The 24563-nt window shown below is 37.9% G+C and overlaps 1 long non-coding RNA gene across 1 annotated transcript; it reads left to right on the top strand.

The window, feature by feature from the left end:
• The first annotated feature begins 666 nt into the window (after positions 1-666).
• On the top strand, positions 667-24174 carry LOC112930694 (uncharacterized). The gene is made up of 3 exons (XR_011994917.1): positions 667-779; positions 3377-3465; positions 19906-24174. It is a non-coding gene; the product is annotated as an uncharacterized lncRNA (long non-coding RNA).
• The last annotated feature ends 389 nt before the right edge of the window (positions 24175-24563 follow it).

Genomic DNA, 24563 nt, shown 5'->3' with positions numbered 1-24563 from the left:
TTTCTCAGTAGTTCTAAAGCAAACAAAATCACCTCTAGGTAATCTGATTGTGAGGAAACTCAAGACTTTGTGTATGCCTCTGTCTTGAGCATAGCCTGGCTTGACTGAGACAGACATATATTGTTCTTCAATACCTCTCCTAAGATGACTACCTGCACGGCGCAGGTCACACTCCTCCCTGTGGGAGTGCTATAGAAGGCCTCTAAAGTCCACCTGACTGGCCACTTTCACACTTAATAGGGCCACTCATTTATCTTGCTACACTTTAGGCCCAATTTTTGTGTGTCTTAACCATGAAAAACAACTCACTTTCTTTCTGTATTATAAATCCCCTTGATCAGAAGGAAATTCTGCATGTAGCTTTCTTTGTTGCTGTTTTTTCTTTTTCAGGCTGAATAATACTAAATTCTGTACACTTTCTTCTCACAGGCCCTGCTTTCTACTTTATAATTCATCCTATGATGAGCTGTGGCTTTCCAAGAGCTTTCTGAAGTTTGGGTTGGGCCTAACCAAAGAAAAGTGTGATGAATGTGTCTCAACAATGAATATAAGTGTTGTTTGCCAGAAGGCCCTCTATCTAATTGAACTGCCTAGGCCTGGAGCTCCTTAAATCACTAAAATTATTCATTACTCTTGTCTCTAAAACCATCCCCTGCTGAAATGAAGAAGGCAATTGGAAGGAAGAAGAGTGATCTTCACAGAGACCTACATGGCAGATTAACTGGCTAACAGCATGGTGACATGGTGGAGGGCAAAGATTGCAGGACTGAGAGTAACAGGTAAGGGATAGCATTTTCCCCACCCTTGCCACTCACCAACTAGGTGTCCTAGGGTCTGTGTCTAAATTTTGGATATTTTATCTGCAACAAGAAGATACTGGAGAAATGTGTTTATGATTCTATTCATGCCTGAAATTTGGAATTCAGTAATATGAAGTAGAATTCTGAGAGGATACAATACAAATTATATTTCCAAGGTGACAAAGTTGATGAAGGCTACAGGAGAGAGTGCTCTGTGTTTATGGGGCCTGCAGTAGAGAGTGTTGTGAACATCTGGGCATTGAGTGTGGGCTTTGGATGTGAGAGGGGGCTCCCATTTTGTTCAGAGCCTCAGCCAGTGTAGAAGATAATGTCTCAACTCTTCTGTGCTTCCTTACATAAGCCCAGCTGTGCTGAAATAGATCTCAATGATACTGGGGACATTCAATGTTTACCTCATATATACCTTTGAGGAAAATCTTATTTGTCGAAGACAAAATCATCTCCTCCTCTAGAGTTGCCAAGATGATAAATATCCTGGCAGAAAGGTTGATGACTATCAAGTTCTATAGTAAACCCAAGAGACAACTAGGATTTATCTTTCCTTTAATTTCAAAACACATAACTCCAAAGAGATCAGCAACCATAGAGGCTTTGACTTTATCCAATGCTTTGGTCAGTGGTATCAAAAGAAGTGATAGAGGAGTCTCAAATGAAACAAACACAAAAGTGCCCTTGAACTTTAGATCCAGTGATCTTATACTCCTTTAATAGTTAAAATCAATACAGCACAGTGGTTAGGAGTGCACTTTCTAGACTCAGCCACATCTGGGTTGCAGGTCTGACTCTGATTTAATAGGGGTAGGATTTCAGTGAAGGCTGAGGATTTTTAGCTTCTGTTTCTCCTCATCTGCCAAATAGAGATACTAAGAATAACATCTATCCCATAGGACTGTCATAGAGACTAAATGATAAAAAGTTCTTAGTCCGATGCTTGGCATATGGTGAGTGCTCAATAAATGTACATCGTCATTGTCATCATCATCATCATCATCATCATCATCAATTTATCTTCCAGGAGGCAAAAATGATAACACTGTGGTTCTAAATGTACAAAAATCACACTCAGAGAAAAAAAGGGCAGTCTTATAGTATGCTTCCCATTTCTGGCTGCTGGATATGGGTCTGGTAAATGAGCTAGAATGTGTGAAATATGAATCTTGTAGAAATAGGAAGAGGACTGCTCCAAGCTAGTCTCCCAAGCCAGGCCAGTGTCTGATATTAAGGCTTCCCTGCAGTCATATTAAAGTATTATTACTATATATTGCTTTGAAAACAAAAGCTGAGACCTGTGTCCTCAAAGTATCTTTTAGGCTATGCTGATTGGTCCAACCCAGCTTCTCATTTTCTGGTGGAATCTTTGTTTTGATCATCATGAGACAGAAGACTGAGAATAGACAGATGACTGATTGGCCTGTGTACCAATGCTCTAGTTTGTTTCAAGTTTAATAAACACCAATGGGGAAAAAAACAAAACGAAAAACAAATTTCACCATGGCTCTGAATCTGGTCCTCTATGATTGAAATCATTGTTATAAGGACTGATAGAAAATGTAAACAATATTACAGTTGATATCATCACCACCCACCCAAATTCTTTTAGTGCTTTATGTAGTGGAGATTAGGGATAAGGTGAAATATTGTACAGTTGAGTAAGAGACAAATGTATAAAATCTAAACATGGGCTTTTCGTTCTTACCACAGTTTTTCTGTCAATTCAAAATTCATGTTTTTATTGTTTATTATTTTATTTTGTGGACTTAAACAAGTTCAAGCTGCAAAAATGGCATCTGTGTTTGTACAAGACAACAGACATCATTTGAATTTATTAATATGAAGCATTTTACACCTAGAAAAGACTCAAATAACCAATGTAGTAAGCAGATGGGAAAATATAATAAATAATCTGTCTCTCAATGACATTTATATCTTTTCCTCATTCAGCAATGGCAGACAAAATAGGCAAATGGACTTTTTTATAGTCAGAGTCTAGGAAAGCTTCTTTAAGGCTGCTTTTGTGGGAAGCTTATTTTTATTATATTGGATTGAGTAATCAAGTGATCTGCATTATGTAATGCAAAAGTTTTAAGTCATTTTAGGGAAAAAAATACCTAATTTACAATGGTGTTCAAATGTAAATAAAAGCCAAAAGTGTTTTCTGAAATGGAGAACATTTTAGTGAAAGCACTTCAACCTAAGGCATTTAAATCTAAATTTTGCTTTCAGATGCACTTGTCCCAATACACAAAGCAAAAGAACCAAGAGCAAAAAACTAAATGGGTTTGGGGTGTTCAGCTTGAAGGAGAGAAAAATTAAGGAAAATTAAATTTAAGATTTTCTATTTTAGAAAGAATTTTAACTAAGAGAATGGAGATACATTGTTCTCTGTCCTCATTTACGCTAAAAAATATTTTTTAATATAAAGTGTCTATGAAAATTACCATACGGAGGTATTCAATTGGCTAGAAGTCACCATTACTGTTTGCAAGAGTTTTAAAACTGGAAGAAAGAGTGCCTTTTGTGAGATCTTTTGAAATATGATAGAATGTTTTTTCCAGGTTGGCTAGAATTGACGCAGGTGTGATTTCCTCCCAATCCATTCCCACTCTCTTCAGATTCCTCTAGCTCAATTTGCTGGGTCAGCAAGGTGAGTTATTTCTCCAAAAATGTGATTTCTGCTATGTGCTGTTCAATTAATTAAACAATGGAGGCTGTTAGACTGTTGTGGTTCTAATGCTGGATTGGCTGCTGTAAGCAATCCAAAACCTAAGCCTGTAAATGCCTCAAGGTTATGAAATCAAAACCTAAGAACAATGAATCACAAACAGCCAACCAGTCTTTAAGCCACAGCCACTTGGATAATTTCCTTGAATTTCTTCTGCACCTGTTCTGGTTAAGTCTTGCTCCCTAGCTCCTGGCTATGCGGTGCCCCTCACCACTTCCAGTTTGGTGTTGTCCCATTCCAGTAGATTTTTGCTTAAATAAACTCTTAAATTTTTAAATGTGCCTCAGTTTATCTCTAAACAAAGTTTAGGGAAGGATTAGTTAGAGATTAATTCCTCTTAATCTTTATGTCCACCATGGTCAGAGAGTAAAAGTTGTCTGTCCTGCTTCTATCAAGTCTAGTTGAGATCTGTCACAGTCAAATAGGCTTTGGGAAAGTAGTTGCATTTCTGAGTGCTTCTCATTGTACTGATTGATTTTATACTCTTTTGAGGCATCTCTTAAGAAAGGTTATCTCATTGCTTATGGCTGGCTGGTTTTATTTCCTTTCTTTTCTTTCTTTCTTTCTTTCTTTCTTTCTTTCTTTCTTTCTTTCTTTATCTTTCTTTCTTTCTTTCTTTCTTTTTCTTTCTTCTTTCTTCTTTCTTTCCTTTTTTTCTCTCTTTCTCTTTCTTTTTTCCCAGTCCACAGAATTTGAAAACTTACTTAATTCAAAATAAGAACTAGCATAAGTTCATAGGTAGGCTTCCTTTTTCATGAAGGTCACATACAGTCATTCAGTGTGCAACTCAGATTCCCCTATTTTTTTTTAATAATAAATTTATTTTTTATTGGTGTTCAATTTGCCAACATACAGAATAACGCCCAGTGCTCATCCCGTCAAGTGCCCCCCTCAGTGCCCGTCACCCATTCACCCTCACCCCCTGCCCCCTCGACTTCCACCACCCCCAGTTCATTTCCCAGAGTTAGGAACCTTTATGTTCTGTCTCCCTTTCTGATATTTCCTACCCATTTGTTCTCCCTTCCCTTATTTTATCTTCTCTGATCCCAGCTGTTCACAGAGTGAGTTGGTATACTTTTGGACAAATGAGAGAATTCTTTCTTCTTGTTCTTGTGTACGGATGTTATGAATTTTTCTTTGGGGGATATTTTTTTCTAGTGGAGATGGGAAAAAGAAGCAAAATAGATGATGGAGAAGGAACTGAGCTTTTTTTTTTTTTCACCAGAAAGTTATAAGTAGGTAAAACTGACCTTCAAAAATGTTACCCAGGGCAAGGACAACAGATGGGGGAAAGAGACAGAGGTGGGTCTAGCCAGAAGGACACTCAGTCATAAAATCAGGAATGGAATGGTCACTGAAAAAAGAGACAAAAGGTCTTTATTATGTATATTACCTGTAACCAGGCCACACATTTACAAGTGTACTTAAAACTAAAGGAGCTGATGAGGGCTTTGGAGTTTGAGATAAGAGTTTGCCACTTGGCAGGTCAATTAATCTCTCTATGCTGAATTTCTGAATGGGTAAAATAAAGATCAGGAGAGTAGCTATCCCTAGGGTTGTTGGGACAATTAAATGCCAAATGTACATAAACACCTAACATGGCACCCAAAGCATAGTAAGAGTTTAATAGATATTAGCTGTTATTATACTGAGAAGTATTTAGTGAAGAAGAAATTGTAAATACAAACTAAGGGCAGAGATAATTATAACACCTAATAAAGGATAGTCTCTTTATATAAATTATAACACCTAATAAAGGATAGTCTCTTTGCCTTCTTTAGTTTCATTTCAGTGAAGGTAAAAATATTTATAAGTTTTACACTAGATCTTTCTGACATTTTTCCCCCTTAGCATGATATTTATAGAAATATAAATCTTCATAATGTGTGTGTGTATATATATGTATAAATATAAATCTAAATATTAAGTTGCTCAACTTTCATGCCACTTATCACTTAGAATTTCAAGATTGTAACACTGATAGGGTGAACCCACATAATTGAAGGATTTAACACCTTCTCTTTCTCAATATCACTTTCTAAAAAGGACCTCTAGTGCCCTACAAGAAGTAAGACGAGAAATTACGGATCACTAAATTCTAACCCTGAAACTAATAATACACTATACGTTGACTAACTTGAATTTAAATTTAAAAATAAATAAATAAATAAATTATGGGCCTTCCATCTACTCATAAAGATTGTTTTGTTGGTTTGTGGGGTTTTTTTTGGCTCTGATTGGGGGCTTAGGAAATCTGGAGTAGGATGGGGGTATGGGAAGAAATTTGGAGGAAATGTGTTAAATAGAATACCATTATTTCATCACAGCAATTCTTTTGATGAAATCTAATTGGGAACTCTACTACACACTTAATTAACTGATAGAAGATTTCATTTTGAGTTTGGCTTCAACATCAACTAAAAATACATTGAATTGTAAGTCACTTCCAAATTCCAATCAAGCTTCTTTAAGAATATGAATCATTTCCTAATTTCTATGACAACCAACTTATGCTTCTTTTTATCTCATGTGAAGCTCAGAATGACAGTGACCCAAATCAATGCCATCATTAACGAGAGTAACGTAACATGTTTAGATGCCTTATGTTGTTTGAGTCCTAAAGAAGTGTATCTATGCCTTGAAAATAAAATTAGTTAATAAACTGATCATGAAGACCAAAATTTTTGTAGACAGATATTCAAATTTCATCTGTTTTTTTATTTAATGATTTTCCTCTATGCTGATCTTTTTTGTTAATCCTCTCCATGCTCCCACTTACTTCACCTCACACCTTCCTTTTAAGCTGTGATAGCCAGACTGATTAAATTCAATAATATTGAATATCAATTATGCACCAGGCAATATAGGAGTTTTAGAAATGTCTAGGTGAAAAGACAGAATCGGTTCCTATGCTCACAGACCACAAGGTAGGCAGGTGAAAACTAGTAAAGGAGGAATTGCAGTGGAGTAGAGGCTCTGGTAGGGAAAAAATCCAAGTCCCACTTCCTTAATGAAATGGGATCAGATGCCGGTGTTGGAAAGATGGTTTCCCCTCACTTCCTATTTACAACCACAGCATGAAGACACAGCAGTTCTAGGACTCATTTTTTTTTTTTTCTTATTAGTTGGCTGCCAAACCTTGGCCAAGGTAGTGGTCTTCTGCGAGTATGTGGTGGAGGGGTGGGTAGAGAGAACTGTCTGTCACAAGAAGCCATCTTGCTTTCTAAAATAATAATGGTCCCACATGTCAAGTGGCTTGCCAAAAATGTGTCAGCCTTTTAAAAAAAAAAAAACAAAAAAAAAAAACCCTCCTGCTTGTCAGCACCTCTTTAGACTCAACATCTGAAGAGGAGAAACATCTTCTGTTCATCTTCTGATCTTACACATCACCAGCAAAATTGTCAACATGCTACAACACTTAGATCTTATAAGGGGAACTGGGGAAAAGAAAAAGATGACTTAAAAAAAAAACTTTAATTCATTTTCGGCAATGTATAGAGCAATCTACTACCACAAATGAACCTGGAAATTTACCTCTGATTCCAGTTGAAAAGGTTATATTTGAATGCCCATATGCAATATTAAGTAAGTAAATAATACAGCAAATAAGTTACTAGATAAACAGAAAGATATCTAGAACTAGCTAGACTCCAACAATCATGATAGAGTATTTTAAAAACACATTAGTTCATGAATTCAGAATTCCCTGGCTTCTTGTTTCTCCTGAGCTGTCTTCACCTCTTACTCCTGAGCTCTGTCTGAAGGATATGGATTTTCTGACCACACATATATTCATCTCTCCTGCCTTGCTTGTCTCCATCTGTGGAAAATCAACAACAACACAACAGTATGACAAAGATTTCATGGCATTGGCATACCTGGGAGAGCACAAAACTGAAAGTTTGGGCCCTCATTTTGGCACTTAATGGATTTTGTGTCCCAGAATAAGTTACTCCATTTCCTTGAGCATCAGTTTGCTCATATGCACAGTAAAGTCTCATGACATATGTATATACTTATTTTTGTTTCTTCAGATGGGGCTTCCTGTCACCAAAACTCCTAAGTCGCATATCCTCCATTCTATCTTTCAGGCAGATATTTTCCAACTGTCATTACAGTTGTATTTTAATGAAAGTAAATATATTTATAAGGTTTACATGAGATCACTTAGTAGGTGCCCTCTATGTCAGAGGATGTTGATTGTCCCCTGATATCTATACTCCCCTCTTCCCAGTTTTTAGTGAGGCGTGTGATCACTTGCATAAAGACATTTCCCAGCTTTCCTTGCAGGTCTTGCCACATGTATAGGTCATGACCCATGAAATTCATTCATTTATTCAACAAATGGTTATTGAGCACCTACTGTAGTCTGGGTTCTAGGGACATAACAGTGAATAAAATGATAGTTCCGATAAACCCTCTCTCCCACCTAAGTTGAGTTTATAATCTACCAGGAGGAAATAGACAAGTTAGAAATATATTATGTCATGCAATGAAAAGTGCTATATAGAAAAATGAAGCAAAATAAGGGGATAGAGCATGGAAGAAGAGATGAGTGTTGCCTCACTATTCATAGATTTGAGTGGGAATTAGAGTCCTGGGAATGAAGTCTAGCCTGGGAGTCAAGGGTTCTTGTGGTGACTGATGTCAATGGGGCAACAGGCACACTTTGATAATGACAGAGCAGACAGTGATGGTGAGGTCCTGCGTGCAGAGGAAAGGGCAGAGAACACAAATTTCGGGGGCCCCTTCTATACTCCTGCCAAGGAGTGGTGAGTGGTGGCATGGGGAAGGCAGGAGTGGAGGCATCTGGAGCACACGATTCCTCCTGACTCCTGCTACTTCAGGCAGGAGCTCTAGGAGAAGTGGGCATTCCTGCCCATTATGGACATAGAAGTGTCCTGAGTTAGCTTTCAGGAACATGCCTTCAATATCATCTGGTTGGCACCCTTTTTCTATTGTTTGTCCTTTTATCCACCCTTATGCTTAGAACAGAGATCTCTGATGGCAAGATTTCTAGCAGCCACCTTATATGTGAGGACAGGACCACATTCCAGGGAGTGGGAGGAACTTGGTTTCCAGAGCACTGTATTTATTTAGTTTTTTTACAGAGGACTTAGACAGTACAGTCACCATGCTAGCCCCAGACAACTCACCTCATTTACTTGAGGGAGAAAAATAAGTGCCTCCTGTTTAAGTCACTATTATTTGGAGTATTTGCTACTTTTTTGCTGCTTTCAAATGTAGCATGCAGGTAGAAGGCCTACCAGGTATCCCTCGATCATTCTATTTGGGGTAAATAATGTAGTATTTTGGACAAATAAGTGCTTTTGGAGGCAGAACACCTGGAGTTGTGTCCTGATTCCACATCCATTCGTTCTCCTTATTTATGAAATGAGAATAATACTACTCAACATTCCTGGTAGAGAAAAGAGCAAGTAGTAAGTCCCAGAGGTGAGAATGAGTGTGTCTAGCATTAAGAGTTGGAAGTTCAGTATGGCTAGAGAATAGCCACTCCAACATTTGACGAACTGGCAACCCACCAGAGTGCCAGGGCATATCAGCTAAGAACTAGCAACCAACAGCTCAAGCTCCATGGCATGGCATATGAATCCTTCATGGTTTGGCCACTGCCTCAGTTTCCAGCCTTGTCTTTTGCTGCTCTTCTTTACTTACATTACCCTCTAGACACACTGAGCTGCTTACTGTTGTTTTATGCTCACCCACTGCATCTTTAGCTCCTGCTAACCTCCTGCCTAATATGGCAGCCTACTGCCCCATTATATAACTCCTACATTTTCTATAGAACATTTCATATGCAACTTGAGTGTACCTCCCCTAGGTAGGTTTTCTAGACAATATCATTATTGTCGATTCCAGTAGTGGGTTTCACGTCTATTACAGGTAGTGGGTTGAATGGTGGGCCAATTCCTGGAAACTCTCCACATCCTGGAACTTGTGAATGTGACCCAATTCGAGGGAAAAAAAGTCTTTGCAGATGTAATTCAGTTAAGAATCTTGAAATAAGTTTATTTCTGAGTAGGCACTAAATCCAATGACAAGTGTCCCTAGACAAGACACACAGAGGGGAGACAATGAGGAGAAAAGGCCATTCGAAGAGGGAGGCAGAGACCGGTGTTATGTAGCCACCAGCCAAGGAGCATGGGGAGCACCCAGACCCTGGGAGAGGCAAGCAAGCATTCTCCCCTAGAGTCCCTGGGAAGAGCAGTTCCCTACCGACACCTTGATTTCAGACTTCCAACCTACAGAACTGTGAGAAAATGAATTTCTGTTGTTTTAAGACAGCCAGTTTGTGATCATTTGTTATAGCAGCCCTAGGAAACTAAGCTTTTAGAATTACATGTAAAAAAAACTGTCTTATGAACCTATTATTTGTTTGTGGCTGTCTCCCCCATGTAATAGAGTGAAGCTCCTTGAGAAAAGGAAACTCATCTTAGTTACCTATCATCCTGTACCCAGCCCAGTGCATGGTCCTCGCTGGGTTTTACTTAGCATCATACCAAATCGAAGTGAATTAGATATTCATGCTTTTCCTGGCTTCCTGGGGTTTAACCTTCCTTTTGGGTAAGTCCATCCTGGCTCTCATGGTGAGGCAGTGACTACATGTACCCTACAAGTGTGGGGTGGGGTGGGATTGTGTGTGACCAGGGTCCAGACCGCTATTCTGTACCCCTTTCCTTTATTATTTTTTTCCTTTATTTTTTTTTAAGCTGAATGCAAATGTTCAGTTTGGGCACTCATTCCATGTGGAGACAGGTGAATACATGCTCGAATGTGGTTTTCCAACCATGTCACATTTTCACTGCACAACAAAAGGGACCGTGAACCACACCCTGAGTGGTGTGAAGCCACAGGCCTTCACAATTAGGTTCCTCACCTGTCAACTCTAATTGGCTCAGATCGACTCACTCCCTGTGGTCTTTACTTTGGTTTGATGTCTCTGAAACCTCATTTCCATCCACTTGTAACACCAGACTCGAAGATTAGGGGGCTGCTGAACACATCTCCTAAATAAAAGAAACCTGCCCATCATTTATCGGCGGGAAAGCAGCTTCTGGCAAGGGGGTGGTGAACACAGCCCTGAGTTCTGGTTTAGCTTTGCCTGTGATTTGCCATGTCCCTGGGGGCTCATGTGGCCTCTTGGTCTTTCTAGGTCATCCACACAACTCAACAGTCTGCTGTTTCTTGCACACTTTCTGTATGGCCAGGCATTGGGCTAGGTGCTGGGGACACAGCCAAGAATAGAGAGATCATTCCTGCTGTCATGGGGTTTACATTCTATCACAGCAGATAGGAGGTTGGACACACATTCTCCCAGTGAGGCCGAAGGGCTCAGAGAAGATGAAGTGTGTGGATGCACTTTATACATTGTAAAAATATAAAATCAACCAGAATTAGTGATTTTGCCATTCCCTATTCAGGTATAGGTTACCCACTAAGGCTTCTTTGTTGATATTACTGAAATGGGTTCACCTGTGATTGATAAAGGACCATCAAATGTCTGTTTTTCTCCTTGGCAATTTCAACAGGGCTTTCTAGACATGCTAGCAGGGTGTGTTTGGTGTCTGTAGTTACCATGGTTGAGGCCATGTAATGAGAACTACTATCATTAGCTCCTGTTTTGTACCTCTTCATTTTAGTCTATTTGAAAGACAGGATTGAAAGTCACTGGGAGGTTTTTGTTTTTTGAAATTCTTTTTTTTTTTTTTTTTTAACTGCCTACCTGTGCTAAATTTAGCTGTAAATTAGTAAGCATTCATTTCTGGGCTGTTCCTTTTTGTAGATGATACGAAATTGGGGATAAAAGGCATCAATTCTCCATATGTTACTTTAAAGGGAAATGGTTTTGACTGAAGATTAATTTAGGGATTAATATGTGACAGGGCACTGGCCACACATATGAAATGACCAGAAAGGTTAAGGGAAAAGAAAAAGAGTAGTATATATAATTCGTAAGTCAAAAAACAAAACAGAACAAACAACCCTAACACTGAACTGGAAAGACTGCATGCAAATTTATGGTAATTTGTGTCACAAGTATCCTGAAATGGGAGGCAGCATGATAAAGTGGAAATAGTTTACTTGTGGAATCAGACAAAGGTAACACTGCAATTTTCCCATCTGAAAAATAATAGTAATTCACATGTACTAGATACCACTTGTAGCATTTCACACTCATTCATTGTCTTGGTTCAGACTCCCATCCTCTTGGTGAGGTAGATATAATGCATAAGATCACATTTATGATTAATGAGAAAAGATACAAAAAAACTTCTATGAAAGCACATTGCGAGTTTTGTTAAAAATATCATTATTACTGCTTTTTAAGACAGAACTCTGCCTAAATCTAGGCCTGTCACTTCCCACATGTGTGATTTTAGGGGGTGACAGGCTTAATCTTCCAAAGTGTCTGTTACCTCTCCATTATAGGGTTGTCATGGTTATTAAACAATAAGACACAGGTAAAGAAGCTAGAGTAAATTCTGGAATATGGAAAGTGATTAACAGAAGCTACTTCCCCCAACACAATCTTAACATTGTGGACTAGATAGTATTTATTCTACTCCCAAGGTTGATCTAGAGTAGTGACGACTGATTGAATGTTAGATGCAAATATAACTTAAAATTTTTACTGGCCGTGTTGAAAAATTAAAGAGAAAACAGATATAATTAATATAAATAAGATATTTTCTTTAACCTGATTTATTAAAAAATGTGATTACAATCTGAAATCATAGAATTATTAATGAGCTGCTTTATGTTTTTTGTTACTGTTTCAAATCTGGGGTGTCTTCTACACTTGCAGCACATCACAACTTGGACACTAAATTATCATTGGAAATATTTGATCTGTGTTTAGATTTCATAAAATTAACAGTTGATGGTATAGAATCTTTCAAATAAAAATTAAAATTTCAGCTCCCTGGAGACACTAACCATATTTCAAGTGCTTGATAACCATGTGTGACTAGTGGCAACTCCATCAGGATGGATCTTCATCCCTCCTTATAATCAACCAGGAGTGAGAGTATAATAGGAATTTTTCTCTGTTCCACCTAACCTCAAAGAACCTCTCTGGATTAGTCGTCTTGGTTTGGGTCAAGGACTGTAGATGTCGCTGGAACTCTAACATGGGACGTGAAAATAATGCCCATTTTGTGTGAGGTTCTTGAAATGAGAGCAGACATTGAAAATAGTTCTGGATCCTGCTGGGTCAGTACTAGTAAGAAAGCTCCAGGCTGGATGAGGCCCAGCCAAAATTCAAGAGACTCTGTTGGAACCAAATAGACTCACTAATTCAGCCAATTTTATTTCTGCATTGAAGCCTCATGTCCATTTGCTGGGCTGATTCCAAAAAATTCAGTTGGTAAGAAATAAGGAAGTGACCATAGTCCCAAAACAGAGGACAAAAGGGAGGAGGAAATTGATGTTTTGTTTTTGTTTTTGTTTTTTTTAGTTTAATTCTCAGATGGAAAAAGATAAAACCTTGAGAGCTTGAGAGACATAGAGGGTAGCAGCTAACTCAAGGAGGGCAGCAGGATTTATTCTCTCGGACAGTGGTAAGATATTTCTTGAAATACTCCACTGGCTTTGGTCCTTCTTACACTAACTAGTGGGTGGAATTCAAAGAGAAACCTAGTTAATAGAAAGAGTTTCCAGCTGGGATAAATGAAAAGACCTGCAGCTTGGAATAAAGGAGCCTAGGGAGGTCACAGTAATCCTGGGCAAACATGTCACAGGAGTAATCATAGAGCATTGATGTAAGTATTCACCATCAGAGAAGCACTGTGATTTAGAGCAATAATATTCAGTGCTTTTGTTTGACCTTCAAAAAGCATAATATTAATAAGCCTCTACAGTAAATAATGGGACTTAATAGCAAAAATAAGCAAGATAGCCACCTGTAAAGGGTACAGAGTATAGTCCCTTGCACATAGGCTCCACCAGGTGATCAAATTAGAATTCTCCCTTTCGACGTTTTCATGACAACTTTAGAAAACACATGGTTAACATATGTGTAATGATGTGTTCCTAAATTGAATATTCAAGTTCATATGAGCCTTAGTAGACTGTTGCCACTTTCTCTAGACCTTTTGTTAAGTGCAGAGGTCTCCCTTATTTCAACGTTCACCTGCCATGCTGAGGCACCATGATTTGTCCAAGATCCCGTATGGAATTCATGGAGGACCTAAGCCTAGAACTCAGGTCTTCTGAGTATCTCATTTATCCCATGCTTTCCCAGTAAAGAAAACTTGAGCTTTCTACAGTGAAATGTATATACATTTAAAAATGGGGGAAAATCCAAAATTTCTACCCGAATAGATTTGAAATTTGTCAAATTTCCAACGAATGTATTCCTTGGATTTCCAAGGAATGTATAGTCCCAAGTTATTTGGAATATGTATTCAAGAAACATGATTATAACTTAAAAGCCCTCATATATTACCATTAATACATAATACTTTTATAATCTGTCTTAATTAGGGCAGCACGGTGTAATGAAAAGAGGTTGAGCTCTACTACTTATTAATTGCGTAATCTCAACACACACTTCAAGGTGAATAATCTTATTTTTCCAAAATGTTTCTTTAAAATTTTTTTATAGTACTTATCAATTTCTAGTGTACCAATTTTTTGTTTTTATGTTTATCATGTTTTTATGATTATTGTTTATTACTCATATGCCTCAACTAAAATTTTTTTATTCAAGTATAATTAGCATGCAGTATTATATTAGTTTCAGGTGTACATATAATGATTCAACAATTTTATACATTTCTCAGGGCTCATCAAGAAAAGTGTGCTCTTAATCCCCTTCACCTGTTTCATCCATCCTTCCACTCACCTCCCCTCTGGTAGCCATCTATTCTTTAAAGAGTTTGTTTTTCTCTCTTCGTTCATTTGTTTCTAAAATCCCACATTTGAGTGAAATCATATGGTGTTTGTGTTTTTCTGACTGACTTACTTCACTTAGTATTTTACACTCTTGCTCCATCCATGTTGTTGCAAATGGCAAGATTTTTTTTAATGGCTGAATAATATTCCACTGTATATGCCCACATCATGTTTATCTACTCATCAATGGACACTTAGGCTGCTTCCATGCATTGGCTGCGGAAAATAATTCTGCAATAAATGTAGGGGTGCATATATCCTTTCAAACTGGTGTTTTATTTTCTTTGGGTAAATATCCAATAGTAGAATTACTGGGTCATATGGTAGTTCTATTTTCAATTTTTTGAGGAACCTCCACACTGTTTTCCACAGTGGTTGCACTAGTCTGCATTTCCACCAACAGTACACGAGGTTCCTTTTGCTCCACATCCTCACCAATCCTTGTTATTTCTGCCTCAACTAAAATTTAAACTCGGTGAGAACATTTACTTTCTGAGTGCTTGTGCTAAGCAGTGCTTATGTGAAATATTTGATCTGAATTCAGATTTCTAAAATGTAACAGTTGAAAAAGTAGATTCACACACACAAGTTGTTCCAAATATACTGAAAACATGTTGAGTTTAATGAAAAAGTCAGATTTCTTCTTAGTGGTCTATTAGAGTTGGAGAGCACTTGACCCTTTGGGAATTCCCTGCCCCTGTATGGAGGACATGGGGGGTGAGGGTAGCATTGATGGTGAAGAAAACCTCCTTTTCTGTCTTCCCTTGGGAGTCTGTGACTACACAGCAGGACAACAGAGGGCCTATCATCCTTGTCGGCCTGGGAGATGAAGGCACTTGAGGAAGAAGTGGGGAGGACAAAATCACAAGAGGTTGGGAGCTCTGAGACTGGACACAGGCATAGGAGAAGCAGCTGGGACTTGGGCACCCGGAGCAGGAGAAGCTCCAAGCTGCCGTAGGATATGAGAGATTTAAAAGAGAAAAGAAAAGAAAAGGAGAAACTTTAAATCCTAGGGTTACAAATTGAATCCTTTTCATCTTTGAGGGAAGGAAGATTGGAATTCCCACTTAGTTTGGTTGGTTTTTTTCCCCTCCCGTATTGGAGATAATATCCATAATAAGGTGGTATGAGGATTAAGTTACTTTTTTCTACTCTTCTCCCAGTCTCCTTCCCCAAGTCTCTGCCTCCTAACTTGCTTCAAAAGCATCCTCTATTGTCCATGTATTTATAACACTTGAAAACAGTGGCTTCTTTGCAATGGTGACTGTGAGCTCCTTGCGGCCAGTTCTGTGTCTTCTTTGTCTTCATGCCTTCAGTGCCAGGCATAGGATCTGATACACACTGTGTATGAAATACATGTTTGGCAAATGAAGGAATGAATAAATGAATGAATGTGAATGACAAGCGCTAATGATAAATGAGCATTCCTATTCCTTGTGTTCAATCCAATTAAAGCCAAATCCTAAAATGCTGAAGTTCTTCCAATAATTTCTTAAAATTCTATTTAATTAAATTAATTATAATTAAATCATGTGCATCATCAACAGATTTTTACTAAACCCCTTCTCTGCTCTGTCTCTGGGGTGATACCAGCCATTGTGGTGGGATGAATAATGGCCCCCCCAGCGGTGTCCCCATTTTGGTCCCTAGAACTTGTGAAAATGTTAATTTACAAGGTAAAAAAGACTTCAAAGGTGTGATGAAATTGAAGATTTTGTGGAGGGGAGATTATCCTGGATTATCTAGGTGAGCCTGGTGTAATCACAAGGATCCATATGAGGAAGAGGCTGGAGGTCAGAGAAGAGAGGAGATGCTACATGCTGGTTTTGAAGATGAAGGAAAGGGACCATGAGTCAGAGAATGCAGACAGCCTCCAGAAACTAGGAAAAGCAAGAGGAAGTCTTCTTCCTAAGAGCCTCCAGAAGGGATGTAGGCCCATGGACCTACTTTTAGACTTCTGGCCTTCAGAACTGTAAGTTAATAAATTTGTGTTGTTTCAAGTCACTAAATTTATGATGATTTGTTATAGCAGCTATAAAAAACTAATACAGCCATAGAAGTGCATTTCTGAAATTTACAAATTTAATTTTGGCATGTGCATTTTAAATATGATGGCCTCCTCTCTTGCTGAAAAGTCAGGCAAGTTTAGACATGTTTCTAGGGACAATATAGGGCAAACATACATACTGAATGGTAAAATATAAATATGTTATATAACAGTGCTCTCAAACATAGAGCAGGCCTTGTGATTCACTAAGAGATCTGCAAGTTTTGTTCTTTCTGATATTCTAAATTTAAATGAAATTCCAGTACTCTGCTAGAACATGATAGAACCCAGCAGACTTCTGTATTTTTATACATGGACCCTCTAAGAATAGTTAGATATTTTTGAAGTAAAAAGTAAAATCAGCCTGATGAGATAAGTAGGGCTCCCATGTTTAAAATTATGTATAAGACCCCCAAAGTTCAGAGGAAGCTGACTGATTTGATCTGTTCTTATTACTGGTAACCATAGAGGCATTTCTACTGTGAGAACATCCTTTTATGAGGCAGAAACAAGATTGTCTTGTAGCCTCTTTTAATCTCAGAGCTTAGATTGTCCCATGCCATTTTCTTGTTTTGAGGGTCACTTTTCAACACAGGAGCACAGCTGTATGAGAGGCCTCCTTCTTTGGAAATACAAAAATGGCATAGCTTCCTATTATATCTCAGTTTCATTATGGGACAATTTTAGACTGACCCAGGCTGTATGACTCACTAATGTCCAATCATCATGTGCAGTGAAGGTAGCAGAGCTAAGAGCCAACCTTTCCTTCAACTGGAAAATTTGCAGACAAATGTTTATTTTATGAGGATGCTTCCTCTTCCCCATTGATCTTATAGCATATAACTAATGCTGGCTGAATTGCAGCCCTAAAGGCAATATCCAGAAACCACTTCCATTTCCTGTTTTATTATTTACTGTGGGTACATGCATCACATTATTTATTTGCATCCACATTTCATACATAATCACCCCACTGTAAATTTCTAAGCCAAGGAATGGCCATACATTTCAATTGTATGCTCATCTCCTTCACAGAAAATTATGTGGAAGCATTTACATTTAGAGCCAGCAGATTCAAGAACAGTGTGGAAAAACTCTCTGACAAGTGTCTCTGATCCAAATGAGAAATTGCTACACCACTGTTGTTGCTCTTGTAACACACAGGATTCATCCTGCTGTGGGACTCTACAGGTGTAATGCCCGGCTTTGCAGTTTTTATTTAGAACTCCTTTTTCCTTCTAAACTCATAATCTTGCAATGTAGGGATTATGTCTGAAGGTTTTTCCCTCACCTCTCAATAATAATGACTCGTCTTATCACTAATGCATAGTTATTATGGTTTTCATGTTTTGAATGCTTACTATGTGTCAAGATTTGTAAGGGAGTTATTTCTTTGTTCAACTCCCCATAATACTGTGAGGTGGATTTTATCAAACCCATTTTACAGATGATGAAATGGGAGTTTATGGAAGTGTGGCATCTTGCATAAGACCATAAGGCTAATCCAGGGCCTAGGGTTGAGTGTCAAATCAGTTCAGGGCCTAGGGTTGAGTATCAGTTCACTTAGGGTTGAGGCAGTTCACGTTGCCTTTCACAGTATTAGTAGCACAGAATAAATAATGAACGGATGGCTGACTTCTTGAGCTCTACCTATACAAGGGCACCTGAGTGGCTCAGTTGGTTGAGCATCTGACTCCTGATTTCAGCTCAGGTCATGATCTCAGGGTCATGAGATCAAGTCCTGTGCGGTGCTTCATGCTGGGTTGAGCATGGAGCCTGCTTCAGATTCTCTCTCTCTCTCTCTGTCACTCCCTGCCACTCACACACATACTCTCTCTCTTTCTCTCAAGAAAAAGAAGAAAATCTACCTATATATACAACTTTTAAAATAGGAATAAATATTTCATATGAAAAGCAATAGAATTCAATGTTGGAGCACTGAGTCCACCAGCATGTCCTTACCATGCAATAATTTAGACAATCCAGAGCTAAGAGCTGTCTATTGAAGGCCAATTCAATCTCTGCCAAATTCCTGCTACAATCCAGTGCAATGTCTTTTCTAGAGAGGAAGGTTGGATAAAGCTGGGCAGGAACAGGCAGAGGGCTCTGGGGTTGACATTCAGGGTATGATTCCTTACTAAACTTCTTCAAGTGGACACTTCTAGATCTTTCCCTCCTCTGGGAAGTGATTTAGCTGGAAGGGTAGGATGGCTAGCCTCATGGGGTTGTGACCAATGCAGTTGTCTAGAGCCCCACTCTTGGTGTTTAATGCTCTGTGTTTATCATCTTGAGATTCTTAATAATTTCATCTTTGCATTTGTGTTTTGTAAGTGAAGTCTGATGACAATGGAGCAAAAGCTGGGGCTTAGAGTCTAAGCTCAAACAGGTTCATCTAGCCCAGGCTGGATTTTGACTGCTGATCCCTCTACCTGGGGTGGGGTTGGGGGGCTTTGGTGCGGATACCAGGAGAGTCAGGGTCCAGAATAGGCCTTATGTACTGAATTATGGATAGATACTGGGTGCCTGGGAAGGTGTGCCCTTGACTTGTGAGTATCCTTATGACCGAGGATGAGAGGTAGGTAACAAATAAAGAACATACTATAATAGCTTGAGAGTGACTACAGAAGGAGAGCAATATCTTTTTACCTGACCTTTTTTTTTTTTAAGATTTTATTTATTTGAGAGAGAGAGAGAGGGAGGGAGCGAGAGCATGAGCAGTGGGGAGAGGGACAAGCCGACTCCCGGTTGAGCAGGGAACCTGACATGGGGCTCGATTCCAGGACATTGAGATCATGACCTGAGTTAAAGATAGACACTTAACTAACTGAACCACCCAGGTGCCCCTTTTCACCTGGTTTTTGTTCAGGGGGGCCTCACATTTTCATTTTATGTTATGTCCAAAAAATTATGTAGCTATCCCCGAAGAAGGATTAAGATCTTTTGGAAGGAAAATATGGCTGCCAAAGCTCACTGAATGGCTTGTTTTTTGTGTGTGGCTGTGCTTTTTTTTTTTTTTTTTTTTTTTAACCTTGTGAGTCCTTTTTCTTTTCTTTTTTTTAAAGAGGGCATCATGGTTTTTTTTTGTTTTTTTTTTTAAAGAGGGCATCTTTTTTTTTTTTAAAGAGGGCATCATGTTTTTTTTTTTTTTTTTTTTTTTTTTTTTTTTTTTTTTAAAGAGGGCATGTGAGTCCTTTTTCATTCATTTTTTGTTTGTTTGTTTTGGTATATACTGTTTAGGTACCGATCATTCCTCATTCTTTGCCGGGCACTTTGATAGGAATTTATACTTCCCAGTCTCTTTGGTAGTGAATTCTGGCCAATGAAATGTGGGTTGCAGTGTGACCTGGCTATGAGAAGTCTGACATGATCCTTCTCATTCTTTTTTTTTTTCACTCAAGGACTGACTGGCTGCAAGGGATCTAGCAAGGGACTCTAAAAAACCCTGGAGATGGGATCACCACAAGATGGAATGAGATAGGATTTCCTAATTCATCACTGGAAAGTTGCCTATCAAACTCTGAAGAAATACACATTGATTTTTATTAAGCCATTAAGAACTTGGGATGTTAAATATAGAAATAATGTTAATTAGCCCAATTAATAATATTTTCAGCAAAAGACATTTGTCTTATGCAGGGTTTGTAAGCCATAGCCTTCAACCCAAATTGGGCCACCACCTGTTTTTGTAAATAAAAATTTATTTTGGGGAACATAGCCATGTCCATTTGTTTATGAATTGTCCATGGCTGCCTATACGCTATAATGGCAGAGAAAGTATGCTCCACAAACCTTAAGGTATTTACTATCTGGCCCATTATAAAAAAATGTTTGCAAACCCTTGGTCATATGAAAAACAAAAAGGTTGGTTGTACTGACTTTCACAAAATGTCTCTGTGCTGACTTATATGAAGTTATTTAACATGACAATATATTCTGGACAATATGATTTTGGTTCTTATTCTCCTGTTTCTATCACTAGAGTGAGTTGTTGTGAGGTTAAATCCAAGTAGATTTTGCTATTGTGCATGTGCATGTTGATCATGATAATGATATCAATACTACTACTACTAATTAAAATGATAACTGCTAGAACATTCGTTAAGCTGTATATAGCCAATGTGTTATATGTGCATTGTTTGATTTAATTCTCACAACACCCTATGAGATAGAAATTATCATCATATTTTATTGATAAAGAAACTGAAGCTCATATTAGCCCAATATCACTTGGGCAAGTGGAAAGGCTGGAATGATACAATTCCTGTGAGTTCTTGAGGGCCAGGATAGCCTTAACATCTCAGGGGCAGGAGAGGACAGAATTCCTACATAATTACCATGGATATCTCTTCTTGAGCCACGAAGGATGGATTTTTCAGATCTGTAAATGAATAAAAAGGATTTTAAACCCCCAAAGATGCAGAGGACAGGCAACACCGTCTGAGAATGTAAGCAATTCTGCAAGACAGAAAGCAAATGACAGACAGGGACCAATTTATTAGCACGGAGAAAACAGAAACCTTCCCACTCTCAAGGGAGAATGTCAAAGAAAAGACCCATTGTCACCAATTCCCAGGAAGGCTCAGGAATTGGAGACACTAGCTACCTCTAATAGTAGAGCTTAAAAATGGGCTGAAAAATATGAGGAGTGGTTATAAGAGGATCATTTAGATCCCCCAGATTTACCCTCTCACTCTACCTACTTTTTTCCTACCCAGTCAGGAAACTTTTAGCCACAGAAGCTCAGTTTTCAGTGATGCAGACACAGTGGAATTGGCAGAGGGAGGAGTTGGGAGCAGAGATCCAGTGAATATGTATTTGATGGTGAGAATAGCAACACTTTCCAACGCTCTGCTTACAGAATCCTGGTTGCAAGGATCGTACCCTCCAGAAAAGATAATGAAGGAGTCCTGTTTTTGGAAACAGAATCTCCCCCAAATAAAAAAACTTTAGATACTGACATTACGGGATCACCCAACACCACTTCCAGTAACCTCCTAGTGAAATCCACTAACCATCAAACTGGCCTATGAATATCTAGCTTTTTAGTGCTTCACTTTTAAATATGAATAGATAGTCAATAATTGGATTTTGAGGGAATTCTCTAGCTATAGAAAAGAGATCAAAACAGAGAAGCAGACTAAAGGGCGATTTAAAGGAAATAAAGACAATACAGGGAGTGAAAAAACAAAAACTGTAAGTGATTTCCTCAAATAAATGAAAATGAGATGCTGTTCAAAAATACAAAAACAAGAAAGAGCTCTTAGACATTAAAAATAAATTAGCACAACATTTAAAAAAGATCAATAGATGGAAGATAAGAAAATCTCCCAAGAAGAAAAGCAAACACAAATGAAAATTAGAGATAAAATTCAGCAAATTTCCCAAGAATCAAAACAAAATACAAACTAATAGACTCAACTTTTTGTTAATAGAAGTTCTAAAATGAGAGAATAGAAATGTAAAGAAAGAAATTATAAAAGAAATAATGATGAACATGTCCAGGAATTGAAGGACATGTGCACACTTACTGGATGTCCATCGCAGAGAATGGGATAAAGTATACACGAAGGCACATTATTATAGAGTTTCACAACCCTGGAGACTAAGAGAATCAGGAATGAGATGCCCAAGGAGTCTCCCAAGGGAGACTTCTGCTGGGGTGGGGTGGGAGAGGCTGGTAATCTTTTTTCGACCTGGATAGTGGCTACATGGGTGTGTTTACTTTGTAAAAATTTGTTGATTACCATTTATATACTTTTATTTGCATACATAAATCTTTACAGTGAGAAGCTCTACTTCAAAAAATAAAGAACACAGCATATTTACAGTATGATCCCAATTTTACTGAAAAATTATGTGCATTTAAATTTTTTTAAATAATGTGAAGATAATAGAGCAAAATGTTAATAAGTTTACCTCTTGGATGTAGGCTTATTAAATGGATTTTGTTCTTTGTGAATTTATATACTTTTCTTAATTCTCTAAATGCATAAATATTAATTTATTAATCAGAAAAAATTGAAACAAAAATAATAACATTGAGATACTATTTTGCCCTTGCTTATAATATTGTTGAAGATTAAAAAAGACAAGAACATGAGGAATGGTCACCTCATACACTGTTGGTAAAAATTATAAACTGAAACATATATGATTATTAAAATGTGTCCACCACTACCCAATCAATTCACTCCTAAAAATTTATCCCAAGACAACAAATGGACAAGTATGTAAAGATCTTTATACAAGTTTGTTAATTTTTAGCTGTTTATAAGAGTTTAAATGGAAACTATTGAAATGTCCATTAAAAGGATATTGGTTCAATACATTATGATATATACTCAATGGAATGCTACATAATCATTGAAAATGAACACTTAGGTCTTTATTTATTATACTTTTGGATTATAGAACAACATGTATAGTTTGATCACATTTTAATGATTGTAATGAATATGCATATATATTGAGATAGAGCAGTAATGTTTATATCTGGATGGTGAAATTATATGATTTTTACCCTCTCTTCATTCTTTTCAGTATTTTGACTTCTCTTTTATAACTGTATTAGCCTCCCTAGGCACTAAAACAAAGTGCCATAGACTAGGTGATTTAAATTTTTTTTTTAATTTTTATTTATTTATGATAGTCACAGAGAGAGAGAGAGAGGCAGAGACACAGGCAGAGGGAGAAGCAGGCTCCATGCACCGGGAGCCCGGCGTGGGATTCGATCCCGGGTCTCCAGCATCGCGCCCCGGGCCAAAGGCAGGCGCCAAACCGCTGAGCCACCCAGGGATCCCGACTAGGTTATTTAAAGAGCAGACATTTATTTCTTACAGTTTTGGAGGCTGAGAAGTCCAAGATCAAGGTAATAGGTAAAAAAAGAATAATAGTTGGTTCATGGTGAGAGCCCTCTCTCTTTCTGGATTGCAAATAGCCACTTCTCACTGTGTCCTCACAAGGAGAAGATAAAGGATGGGAGAGAGCAAGAGCTAAAGAGGAAGTTCTGGTCTCTCTTCCTCTTATGAAGGTAATAATCCCATCATTGAGGTCCCATCCACATGACCTCACCTAGACCCAACTACCTGCCAAAGGTCCTATCACCAAATACCATCACACCATGGGTTAGGGCTTTAACATATGCTACCTGTGGGACAGAAACACTTAGTCCATAACAAGTAGCAGACATAACTTTTATAATGAAAATGAATGACAAAGCATTTAGTGTGCCAGAGAATAGCCATGTTTTATTCTAATTTTCTTTTATATTTGAATTCCTATCAGTACTTGTTGTGATTTTTAAGGTAGATTTGTCCTTTACTAGTTATGCAGGGGAGAAGAACTGTCTTGACAAAAGCCTTGTATTCCTTGCCTATTTTTACTGGTACATTGGCCTTGGAGTGGAGACACCATAGGTTTAAGTCACAGCTTGGCCGCTCATCAACTGTGTCACAATTTTGAGCTCAATTCCTTCAGTGGATAAAATTTGGATTATTCACTGCTAAATTCATCTCCCACTCTCCCAATCTAGAATAGTCGGGCCAGGGTAGAAGCTCAACATATATTTGTTGAACAGATGAATGACTGACTAAGTGCAATTGTTTTGTAAACTTGAAAGTGCAAAAAACTTAGATGTTGATTATGTACTCATTAAAAATGATAACTCAGATCTATATTTATTAACATGGAACCAGTTTGGGCTATAGAATAGTTTGGGTATTATATGATGACTAACATGTTCTTTTTAGTTTGTAGAAATTATACAGTATTCAAAATTATACTTGAAATACTGGGGGCAAAGTCCAGGAGTTTATGAGATGTTTGTTAGTAAAACTATAATCTTATAAATATTAACGTTTTACACATATTTAAAATCAAGTTTTCTGCTGGATTTTGTTACTATATAAATGGAAGAACAATATTTTCTTCCAAACATGACTCATCCACAGAAATAGTGGTGTGATGGGGTATAAAGTAATTTTATGGATAACAGTAAATCTTTGCAGAATAAGATCCCAATCTTTTTATGAAAACATGGGACACACTTCTAGATGCT

The sequence above is a fragment of the Vulpes vulpes genome, chromosome 10 (genome assembly GCF_048418805.1).
Source record: "Vulpes vulpes isolate BD-2025 chromosome 10, VulVul3, whole genome shotgun sequence".
NCBI lineage: Eukaryota > Metazoa > Chordata > Mammalia > Carnivora > Canidae > Vulpes > Vulpes vulpes.
This window is presented reverse-complemented; position numbering and strand designations above follow the sequence as displayed.